This window comes from Pseudoliparis swirei, chromosome 11 (genome assembly GCF_029220125.1).
Source record: "Pseudoliparis swirei isolate HS2019 ecotype Mariana Trench chromosome 11, NWPU_hadal_v1, whole genome shotgun sequence".
Taxonomy (NCBI): Eukaryota; Metazoa; Chordata; class Actinopteri; order Perciformes; family Liparidae; genus Pseudoliparis; species Pseudoliparis swirei.
Genome location: NC_079398.1, coordinates 10,412,885 through 10,425,264, shown reverse-complemented (window position 1 = coordinate 10,425,264; position 12,380 = coordinate 10,412,885).

Genomic DNA, 12,380 nt, shown 5'->3' with positions numbered 1-12,380 from the left:
AGTGGCACTGGGATGGCACTTATTGTGGTGCTTTTGTGGTTCGACTGAGTTGAGGAAGTGTTGCTTCCTGTATTCTTGTTGTTCTTGGTTTGTACTCTAGGTTGAAATGCACTTATTGTAAGTCGCTTTGGATAAAAGCGTCTGCTAAATGACATGTAATGTAATGTAATTTGATTCAACCGTGTGATTATTGTGGAGGCTGACTTTTTTTGCTGCCTTTTGAATTGTATGACCTTATCCTGACGGGTGTTTTATATTATTGACTGAACCATGTTAATATCATCGAGGGGGGGTTTAATAGTGAAAAATACATAACCGCTTTGATAGACTATATCACAGGTGTCAAACACAAGGCCCGCTGGTCGAATCCGGCCCGCCGCATCTTTTATTGTGGACCCTGGCGGCTTTGAAGACACGTGATCAGCTTTTCTTAAAGAAAAATATCCCGTGCTTTTATTTTGAAGGTTTAGGATTAAATGGATTTATGTTGTAATATTAGAGACATTTCCTTATGTAAAGTATTTCTAAACTCAAATAAAAAATAATCAAATGCAAAGAGAGATATTTACCAAGATGTTCGACGAGTTTATAAAGTGTTTCCTGCCCTTTAAGATGATTCCGATTTGGCCCACGGTGAACATTAGTGTGACACCCCGGCCTATATTGCTGCCTATACGGCATGGTCTCTTTTGCCTCCTGTATTTTCTGAAATGTTTACTTGCATTGACATTATGTTTTGCTTCTCGAGAGCACTTTGTAAATGTGATGCCCACCAACGTGTGTGTGTCATGTGTTTTGTGTTCATTGACTAGTAATATGTTTCATAGTGAACATTATATTATCTAGGACAGTGAAACGCTTTAGTTTTGTATAGACCGTACATTTCACCCTGTAGCCAGCAGGGGGCAGCGTAGTGCTCTATTTTATGTCAGGCAGGTTTTACGACAATGTGAGGAACAAGCACACCTTCACGACAATGACCACACCTAATCCTGGTGCCTGTAACATAAAGCCTGTTTTTACAAGGTGCTATATAAATAAAGTTATGATTATTATTAGAGTTCTCAGCTGTTTGAGAATGTGGCATCAGCTGTTATCCGCTTCATAGATATGGGTTAGAAGGGGTCAGAGGGTCCTCGCTACACATGGCTGATCACCAACACAACGACGAGGCGGGTAGGCCGGATGAATGGGCCACAAACACAGGACTTCACCCAGGTGGTGGCAGTTCATGTCCCTTGTGGAATCAAAACTCAACATGTTGACTTATTGGCCACGTTAACGTGATGTTAAGTGCTTAATATAAAGGTATAAACATAATTATGTGGTATCTTTGTCTTCGATTCACAACTTCAACCACATGGAACCATTTCTTCTTTCACAACGTGCAGATAGGCGCCGTTAGAAGCCTTGCAGTAGTAGTTTTAATGATTGATGAAGTCCATGTAATGGGCTGATGTTGCAAAGTGTGTGCAATGCAATACTCATTTCCAATGTGAGGTTGAAAGTCATTATATATATATATATAGAGAGAGAGAGAGAGAGAGATTTCTTTAAGCCTTTTCAATATCTTTGTCAATTGAGAAAACAATAACATGTGATATGGTTTATAATTATATTTTCAGCTATAACGATTACATTATCAGTCCATTTGAACGGTACACGGCGTGATTTTAAAAACGCCACTGAAAAGCAACAAAAGCATTGATGTCATTACCAGTGACCCATTCTGTGTGGCATGTATTGCGTTTACGTTTGGACAAACTATTCCATTCGCTGAACGCTTGCGAGGTCTTTAACATGTGGGTCAGTGAGCATATTTTTCATTATAAAATCAGGAATTTACGTACGAGTTTGTTCAAACATGAAAGTTTCTCCTCCAATTCTGTTAAAAAGGGAAACAGAATGCAACAATCCCATGTATAATGTTTTTGTATCTGTAGTGTTTCTGGGTTATAAAGGACAAGATGAAGATATAACGTGCTTCGGCCACGTGGCGTTGTTCAAACAGCGATATGTGTTGCATCCATCTCTTTGTGCTACTAATGAAGTGTGAGCACTTTGGACGGGCAGCGGGTGATGAGGGCGTTCGAGAACAGCTACGTCTTCGGGGTTACTGCACCGGCTTTATTGTTTTGTCAGTTTTATTGAATTAGGCCTTGAGCCTCTGACATCCCCAGACCAGATTCCATCAAACCGAATGGCGTGATGTTTAGCAGGAAGTGTGTAGTTCACTCAAGTCTCCCTCACCAGATGGCCCATTCATAAAAAAAAGCATGTGTAGGACAAGTTCTTAATGTGTGAAGAAAGATCTGTCATGTCTCGTCTGTTTTGTTAAGTTTTAGGTTTTAGTCCTGTTTTCCATGTCCGCTTTTATTTTGTAGTAACTGTCCTCTCTCGTTTCAGAAACTTTATTTCCTGCCCCGGTGTTTCCTCGTTAGTGTGATTGTCTGCTCCACCCCTGATTGTGTCCACCTATTCCCCATTTCCGCATGTATTTTAAGCCTGTGTCTACCTGTGTCTTGTGTCAGATCGTCTCGTCTCGAGTCTCGTCCTGATCCTTCTAGTCTAAGTAAATGTTGGTCATGTTAGTGTCGTCTTTTGTCCTGGTTTGCTTTTCCAGCATAGTTGTGATTTTGTTTGTACTTTGATCAAGTCTTTTTCCGAGCATAGCTGTGATTTTCTGTTTTTCGAAACCCCATCTTAGTTTCCTGCTCAGCAGCTAATTTAAGTTGTACTTTGTTTCTTTGGAATTTTTGGGGACTTCCTTTGTTTAAAATAAACCCTTTTGATTGCCCTGAATTTTAGAGTCGTGCTCTTGGGTCCTGTTTTTGAGTCTTGACAAGATCTCACACTTGCATGCAATAAATGATTTTTACCCATCTCTTTCCTGCTACCACCACAGGACCGTATTTCTAAAAATGTGTTCGGTATTAGCGAGAAAACAATTAACTTCTTTAATCTCGATTTAGAAATGTAAAAACATATGTGTAATTCATGGCAGAGTCTTATTTGTCTTTGTACATATTTACTGGGAAAATAAGTTCCCAGAGGGGCAGATCTTCGCCTCTCTTCAGAGTTATGTGTCATGTTGTTGTGTTATCAAAGTATAGCAACTTAGAAAGATAAAGAAAAACCTAAGCGACAATGCGAGACGTCGCGCTGATCCAGGAGCAGGCTTGCACATAACGTCCCTGCATGGTTACTGGCGTTTGTGTTTTACGTCTCACTTCCACTTTTTCCCATCCTTGATTTTATCTTTTTTTTGTTGTTCAAAAAGTTATAATGCGTGAATGGGGTTAAGGCCAGAATTGATGACTGTGCAAAACAAAAACTCTGGATGTCTTTTATGGAGCTGCAAGGTGCTCAGTGGTGCAATGAGAAAAACAATGGAAGTGTCATGGTCAAATTTAATTTCCGAAAGATTACTTACTTGGTTTAAGAAAAGAAAAGGAAAAAAAAGTTAGTAAGCTAGAAAGTAGAGGGAACAAAAGTATATAAAAAGGAACAAAAGTAAATAAAAGTAGAGTTGAAGTTGGTTTGCCATTCATTTAGAAATGGGTTTAGCCTCATGTACATGTGTTCAATGAGGAATTTGGTGGTATGCAAGGTCAAATGAACTAACAATGTCAAGCTCAATGTACAAACTCAGAACAACATGAATCAAGAAAGTAACATTTCTTCAAGAAAGCACAAGATGAAATTGGTGAATCCAACTCAGAGCAGATATAGGTGCACGGTTTGAAGACAACACGGTGTTCTTGATAAATGAGTCACCAGAACTTGAACAGAGGAAACTACCACCACCCTGTTCCCCAAGCCTCCTTATCTCATGTGTCTGTCCTCCCTCTGTTTGTTTAGTCATCATTGTCTCATCACCAGCAGGGGGGCTTTTTTTGTGTGATGTCATTAATTGTTACGTCTTCTGGCCCGATAGCCTCCACTGCCGCTCTGTCCCTCTCCTCGTCTGTAGAGTTCTTGTTTTTTTCCGCCCGCCTCCGACGTCGAAGCCACGGGACTCGCGTCTGTGCAGGGCCGTTTGTAGGATTTAAAAAATGGGGGGCTAAGCCCTAAGGGGAGCTGTGTGTTTGGTTATGCGTGTTCTGTTTGCGCACGCAATTGTTTTGGGGACCCTGGATATACATATGTGACTTTTTTTTTAAGGGGGCCCCACATTGGGCTCCAGAGTAACAGGTTCTAGGCCCCCCCCTAAGCACATATAGGATGAGCACACTGAGGTTATAGTTGGTAATACTCCTTATTCGGCTGCAGACTGTGCCTCTGATCTCCCCTCTCATGCCTCCATCCCTATGTCTCCTCCTACAGGGCAGAGACACTGATGAGCTGATCCCCTGCAGCTGAGGCCAATTAGGCCTATTGCCTGCACCTGTTCCCTGAGCCCCTCCCCCACACACCTCCACAGCTGACCCTAACGACACCCAGCCACCCACCATTGTTCGAGACCTAATTTCAGGGTCATAGTGATATTTTAATGCTCATTTGGACTCTATCACTGGGATGAAAATGAACTAGTTCAGTGTCAAATACACAATTCAATGGAAAAATAGATTATAATAATATATATTAATGCAAAGAATAGAGAGATTTCAATAGTTATTACTTGTATTTTGAATTTGCTCGTATCTCATTCAATGGAGACAGTTTCTAACTCTTTACTTTCATTCACCTCAAGCTAAATGTAAGCAGCTAACACCCGTTAACTACGGACTACATTCTGTAACTACCTGGACTTACAAGTTTGTAATTTGAATGGAGAGAAAATATACAAACCAGAATGCACGCACACATGTAGCATGTTAGGGTTTTAAATAACGTGTACATGTGAGAAACAGTTTAATTGAATCACATCCCTAAAATAGGCCTAACGACGCCCCTGCTGCTGTGCCTCTGTGTTGGACCTCGGGCTCCACGCCTCCTCAACTTTCCCAAATAAATATCATCACCTGTCTCCTGTGGTCTGCCATTGGGTCCTAACCTTGTGTTCCCCTGTGACACTCTTAATCTTTTACATCCCTCCATAACTGCTGAACCCCTGGTGTTTCCTCCAGCATCTATTGTGTGTGTTGTGCGGCCTCTTTGAACCAAAGTCAATAATTTACGATTAAAACAAAGAAGCAGGTTGACAACCGTATGAAACAAACACAGGTTTAACCAAATGTGACACGATGCAATGGGATTGTGCTCCACTTAATGAGGGCACGCAGCACTTCTGATTCTCTCTGGACACTTTCAAGGATGTGCTTTTAGAAAGAATAAATATATAAAATGTGTATGAAAAGGAAGAAACCTTTCCTCCATGCAGCACTGTGTTGTAAAGTAAAAAATAAACTCCCAAAAGGGCCGAGAAGAAGCACTTTGGCTGACACACGCTGCTCCTGCATACACACTGAATGGATGGGTTGGAACAGAAGATGAAGACGAAGGGCGAAAGGACAGAGTGTACCACTCGGTGTAATCCCCAATTTCATACATCATTTAGTAAGTTATCAACATACACAGTTGCAAAATGCACACAACACATTTTCCTCTCGAGAGTCATTCTGCTCTTCTGATCGATCAGCAAGTGACAAGTGTGTGCGTGTGTGTGTGTGAGGGGGGGGGGGTGTGTGTATCGGTGTTTGAGTGATTTGTAATACCTAGTGTGTGTTTCCTGTTTGTGTGTGAGATGCGTATAAAACAGCAACAGGTCGGTTGCACAGCTGTTCAGATATTACTTTCTTCTCTGGGACCACACACACACACACACACACACACACAGAGAGAGGAGGTCATTCTCAATAATTGTTTGGCCCCTCTGCACCACCTCTGCTCTCTCACTTCAGGCAGGATGGCAGAGGTGGAGTTATGAGATTGAACAAAGAGAAAAGAATGAAATGAGCACGCACACACACACACACACACACCTTCCCTTTTGTCTCTGTCTATACAGGTGCTCCACAAAAGGTGTGGTACACCTTTATCTTATAGCTGGCGGGCCGATGGAGCAACGTGACGCGTCGCCTGCACGTGCGGATAACGAAGCGGATGAAAGAACCCCGCGGTGTCACGGGAGCCTGACGTGGGTGTCATGGTGCTGGAGATCACGCCGGTTCTGGAGGCGGTGAATAAAACATGAACACATTCCTCCTGTGGCAAATACTCAAAAGCGAGAAACGTGACAAATGAAATGCAGAGTTCCAACGTCTGGAAAGTGGGTCTTACAAGAACATGCACATATCGCATGAATAACATGAAGTGGTGCCAGCGCTTTTTCCCCCCTCGTGTCTGTGCGTTGTATTGATTTTACATCAAGGTTGATATTGTATGAAACTTGATATCTAAGATTGTGGATATAATAAAATGGCTTTGAAGGCTGTACACATGGTGGGATTCTCTAAGCTCACGAGACTGTTCCAGCTCTTCTATCATTTGCATTTACCCACTTATACATTATATCCACATTATCGTTAATTATTCATGGTAAACGTCATCGTGTAAATATTCAGTGAGAGCACAGATGGTCGACAACATGTTAGTAATATTGAGTGTCCAGCCCCAGATTTAGGACATGCTTCAATTTAAAAGCAGCACTAATCCATATTTTAATTAATGTTATCTCTGAAACTGTGGAATGAAAACATTCATTAAAAAAATGCTGTGATGAACACACCGTGGGCTACCAACCCAGCACCCGACAGGCAGTGAGCAACTAGACGGAGAACATGGCTACACATCACTCAAGGGTCAGGACCACAAGCAACAGAGGAAATAATACACTTTATCTCATTGCTGCATCTCTTTCCTCACTCTGACTGCTGGCGACCATTTACTGTGTGTGTGTGTGTGTGTGTGTCATAGGTTACAACTACATGGAAGAGCATAAAATCTGAGCTTTTCTCTCTCTTATGTCATAATTAACGCTCCAACAGTTAGTGGAGGAATCAAAGTGAAGTAGATAAAGAGGACACACACACACAGGGTCATACAAAGTGTTATTACAGTGTCTAGTAGGGATATCTCAAATGCTGTGGGCCACTGGAAGGCTGTTGATGCCCACAGCAACCTAACCAAGTGGACTATTGAACAGCTGGTAGGGAGAGATAATGGAAACGGTGTGTGTGTGTGTGCGTGTACTTTTCAATAAGTGTGTCTTCCCAAAGGCAGAGTAGAAGCATGTGGTACTTTAAGTCAATTCTTTTTTTTCCACTTGGGTTTGAATGCTTGGAACGTGTCACTGGCATGTGTCCTTGTACCGAAATGAGAAAATAAGATGTACATGCCTTATCAATATGATATGATATAGAAGTAATTCTCTTTTTATAACCTAACACCTCAAGCAAATATTGGAGAAACTTACAAACGCTATTCTTTAAAAAAGATATCTAGCTGAAAAACTTCACCGGCAGCCCGTCTCATCAGGCCTACCCCCCCCCCCCAAAAAAAGATAATTCTCGTTACACTGCTGCGAGTTCAACAGGTACAAAATTCTCCTCTTGTTGTTCTCACGGCTGTCGATTCACTGATGGGGGATTAATTTATCGAATTTCAACAAATGGAGAACAAAAATCTTGACGACGTTACCCTCCCCATCTTCGGGCTCGGGTTGAGTTTCTATTTGTTTGAGGTAAAGAAAATGTAGGTCGATGACGGTTTTAGAAAATGTTTGAAATAAAAGATGATTTGGATATTAGCACGGGGGATATTTGACAAGATTATCATGAATTTATTTTGTATAGCTCAAGATTACAAACTTGCCACTCAGGGCTTTACAGTGTGTAAAACAGCCACGGCCGTAATGGTCCGTCATAACCACGGCTGAATCTCTTTCACGACGGACCAAACAGTTATGAGACAGATATTTGAAATGAGACAAAAAGAAAGATAGCCGATGCTCCCCTGAGACAAAGACGACGGGCGCTCAGCTGACAGTAATCAAAAGGAAACGTGGCGACGTGTTTCTCGCTCGTGGGTGCACAGTGACTGGAGGGAGATGTGTATGTTGTGGCAGCTGACAGTATGACAACCAACAAATTAGGAAGACATTTAGAAACATTACACCCCCGTCAGATCAATAAAAAAAAGGGTTTTGATAAGTTTGAATTGTACACTACCGGCCTAAAGTATTAGAACACCTCAGTTTCTCTAAAGAAAAGATATACACTTTTAAGGGTTATAATAGTCTGTCTTCCAGTGTAAATTACCTTTTTTCTTGCACTATAAGAGTAATATACAACTTCCTGCAGTCCAATACTGTCCACATAATGCATCAGAGGGCGTAGTAACGCCGTGTGTTCCCACACTGCTTTATACAGACAGGTTTGGGTAAGTAATCAACACAAGTGGAGACACCTGTAGGAGTTGTTAGCATCAACTCTCAAGGCTTCATTTACTTCCAGAACAGCTGCTAGTTGTTAACCCTTAATTACATGTTCCCTGAAAAAAGGCCTTTTTGTATAACTCTGAATTGTACATCGTTTCAGTTTTTGGTAACCTAAACTTTTTTGTTAAACCTCTGGCAGTTTCCAGCTGACCTTTGTACCATTTCAGGTGATACACTGGACTTGAACTGCTTACATTTCAATACAAACTGGGAGAAATGGGTGTGTTCTAAAACGTTTCACCAGTATGTTTTATATATATTTAATTTAACAGGAAATATAATATACAGTTCAATTCAATTCAGTTTATTTGTACAGCCCAATTTCACAAATTACAAATTTGTCTCTGAGTGCTTTACAATCTGTACACAGAGACATCCCTGCCCCAAAACCTCGCATCGGATCAGGAAAAACTTCCAAATAACCCTTCAGGGGGAAAAAAAAGGGAAGAAAACTTCAGGAGAGCAACAGAGGAGGATCCCTCTCCAGGATGGACAGGTGCAATAGATGTAATGTGTACAGAAGGACAGATTTAGAGTTAAAATACATTCAATGAATATGACAGAGTGTATGAATAGTTCATAGTAGGCATATTCCAGGAATACAGGAATGAAACGAGAGGTGAGGCAACGACGAGTCAAGCCTCACCTCTGAAAGCGCAATCCATCACAAACTGGGTTGAGACATGCAATTCAGGGACGTGCGATCAGGGGAGGCAGGTGAGGCAGAGCCTCACTTGTCGTCATGAGTAAAAAAAGTTTTTAAAATAAATAAATAAATAATGATAACATCAAATTTATATTAGTATTTGTCCACCGATCTTTATGTATGACTAATTTCGAACATTTTAGTCAAAATCGCTGAATTTGCCTATTTCCTGTTCAAATACAGGATGAAACGAGAGTTGAGGCAACGAGTCGAGCCTCACCTCTGATCACAAACTGGGTTGATGCATGCAATTGGCCCGTGCGGGTTGCCGTATCTCTGCATGTCGCCCACATAATGTTTGCAGATATGTTTATTTGCCCTGATAATCCACAGTCTGGCTAAGGTCTTTAACCATTACAGTTTAATGTTTGTAAGTGACATATTTAGTTTTGCTGATGGGAAATAAACCCGCAGTGAAAGGCGCAGGGTGAGGCAGGTAATACTCTGCCTCACCCTGCAGGGGGCGCTCGTGAGCCAACGGGTACTTGTTGCTGCTTGTTCTACGCAGAGGCGCCAGACGAGTCAAGTCCATTTGTTTTTGTATTTTGCTACGTCAGACTGCCAACATGGAAGAGGATTATATATCTAAGCTTTAAAAATTCTCAAAACTGGACTTTCAGTAAAAAGTGGACGTGATTAAAACAGGTAGATCAGGGATTCCCAAAGTGTGGTGCACCTAGAGGAAAATTTAATGGTGGTCTAATGGTGTAATAATTAATATTAAACATTCTCAGGGCTCTCAAGTGTCATTTCGGTCTTAACCAGTGGCGTCACTAGGCTAAAAAACATCCGGGGCTAAAGCCCCGGATGTTTTTTAATTAGCCCACGTGACGTCATTCACCCAAAGCAGCGGAGTCAGACTGGCAGCAGGCGAACAGCAAGCTGCTCTGAGAGAGTGTTCTATGTCACAAATTTCGCTTCACACTCTTCTGGGCTGCCAGCGCCGCTCCCTCCCTCCCCCGTCAACAACTCCCAGCCGTGATGCAGGTGAGCACACACTAGCACTTCTCCCCGTCAACAACTCTTGCATTTAGTTGCGACGGTGGGGGGGGTGCGTGAACCCGCTCGGGATGTAGAAGGGGGTGCGTGGTCTAAAAAGTTTGGGAACCCCTGAGGTAGCTCAACGCCAGAGCTAAAAGGTTTGCTTCAAACTTTTTCTTACCTTTACGTATCTGTAATATGTACCGTGTGCGTGTGTGTTGTGTGAAGAATGCTGATGAGACATGAAATAACCAGTAGTCAATTGAATAAGCTACCCTTTTGGGTTTATATATTTGTAAATCTGACACTAAAGGAGTCAGTGCCTCACAGCATCCATTTTTTGAGCTTCATTCAGTGACTCACGTGTCGCAGGCAATGGTGACAGAATCACTGTGGGGGAGGTTAGGTCCGGTTCAGGAGGTGCAGAATCAAGTAGATCGAAGGAAAGCTTTTTCTTTTTCTAAGACAAGCGCAAGACTGGCGTTAGCCAGGTTGACTTCTTCCTGTTTCCGAGTCCGGGACCTGTTGAGGACACTGACGCGAAACACATCAGGATGACTTTTCACCGGATTAGTAATATGATTATTCACCACATCAGCACTACTAATACCCTTGGCTTACATTCCTGGTTGAGGCTTCCGTTTGCGCTTGAGGGTCAGGCAGTCAGCAATGACCAGTGTTGTGGCAATAGAAACACTGCTTGTCTGACTTTGGGCATGCAAAGGCCCCTCTTAAACGCTGGAAAGGTGGGAACGGTGGCTTAGCATTTCTTGGGATATTGTCATGAGTAGTAATTTCCCGCTTCTCCACAAAGACGCTCTTATGGGTCAAGGCAAACTCCTCCGCCAGGACAGCAATTTCCTGCAAAGTTGTGGCTTTTTGTTCATTCAGGTACACCATAATCCTCTCTGGAACACAGTTCCTAAACTCTTCCAACAACATCAGTTCCCGGAGTGAGCTCTTCCTGGATGAAGGCTTTCCAAGTCAGGGGACGTAACAGATGGACATACTGTATGCTTGCTGGGGTCCTGCAGTAGTTTAGAGAATAAATAAGCAATCTGTCCACCCCTGAAGTTGAAATGAAACCTGTCCCCCTGCTGGATAATATACTGTTATGGTGAAGGCCTTCAATCGACATTTCCCCCAAAAATGAAGCCCCCCCCCCCCCCCACCAAACCCCGCTGCAGTCCACCCGCTCCTGCAGGTAAAGCCTGTTCGCCATAATTGTCGGCCGTATATCTCTCAGACGTCTTTTAGTGACACCGTGTAAGCTCGGCAGCTCCGCTGCTGCTCCTATCAAAGGCTCAGTGCCCGTCTGCGCTACATCGTAAAGGCTATACGCTCGCGCCCTCCGTCTTCTCGTTACCCCCTCCTCACTCGCCTTCCTCCGACTTTTCCTCTTGTCTCTTCAGCCCTGCTTATTAATTCGCAACCTGCAGCCATGAGAGAGCGAGCCGAGAATGAAGAGCGTAAAACAAGAGGAGCTCAAATGACAGGAAGCACATGAGCTACGGGCATGTCAGCGCTGTGTGTGTGTGTTCAATATTCAAGATTCAAGATGTTTTTATTTGTCACATACACACACAGGGTGTGCAGTGAAATGAAAGTGGCAATGCTCAGCAGGAATGTGCAAGGGCAACAAGTACACACTATTTACAATAAAAAACAACACAATATTTACAGTACAATATTTACACTAAGTGTGTGTGTGTGTGTGTGTGTGTGTGTGTGTGTGTGTGTGTGTGTGTGTGTGTGTGTGTGTGTGTGTGTATGTGTGTGTGCGATTGTACTTCAAAAAACATCATGTTTTATTGCCATTTGTTTAAGTAAAAATAAAAGTTTCGAAAAAAGTCTTTGTCCTCCGTCCGGGTCACAGAACAATGCAGCACACGACGTGAGCAACTGTGAAGCGACGGCCACGGCTCGCAAAAAGAACGGGCCGAAAAACCAACATCGTAGAGCAACGGATTCTCCGACGCGACCTGGAAAGAAGTTCGAGTACTTTGCGGTCGCAGTTCAAAAGTGGACAACGTAAATTAGGAACCTTTCAGCATGGCGGACGAGCGCTAGTCCTGGCATTAGTCGGCGAGAATTGGGAGGTGCTACAACATAAGCTACATTTCAGTTCAGACAGCTGGGTCTGAAAACATGCAGTTTGAGTGAGTGAGCTCACTCCCGAGGACCGGAGTCTTCATTGTTTCCCTCTCTTGTCGCGCTTCTGTATATTTGGTCCTTTTTGCTGAAACATCTGGAACACCCTGTGCACACGTCGACAATAAATGTGTAACCGTTGTGTACACAGACTTCGAATGA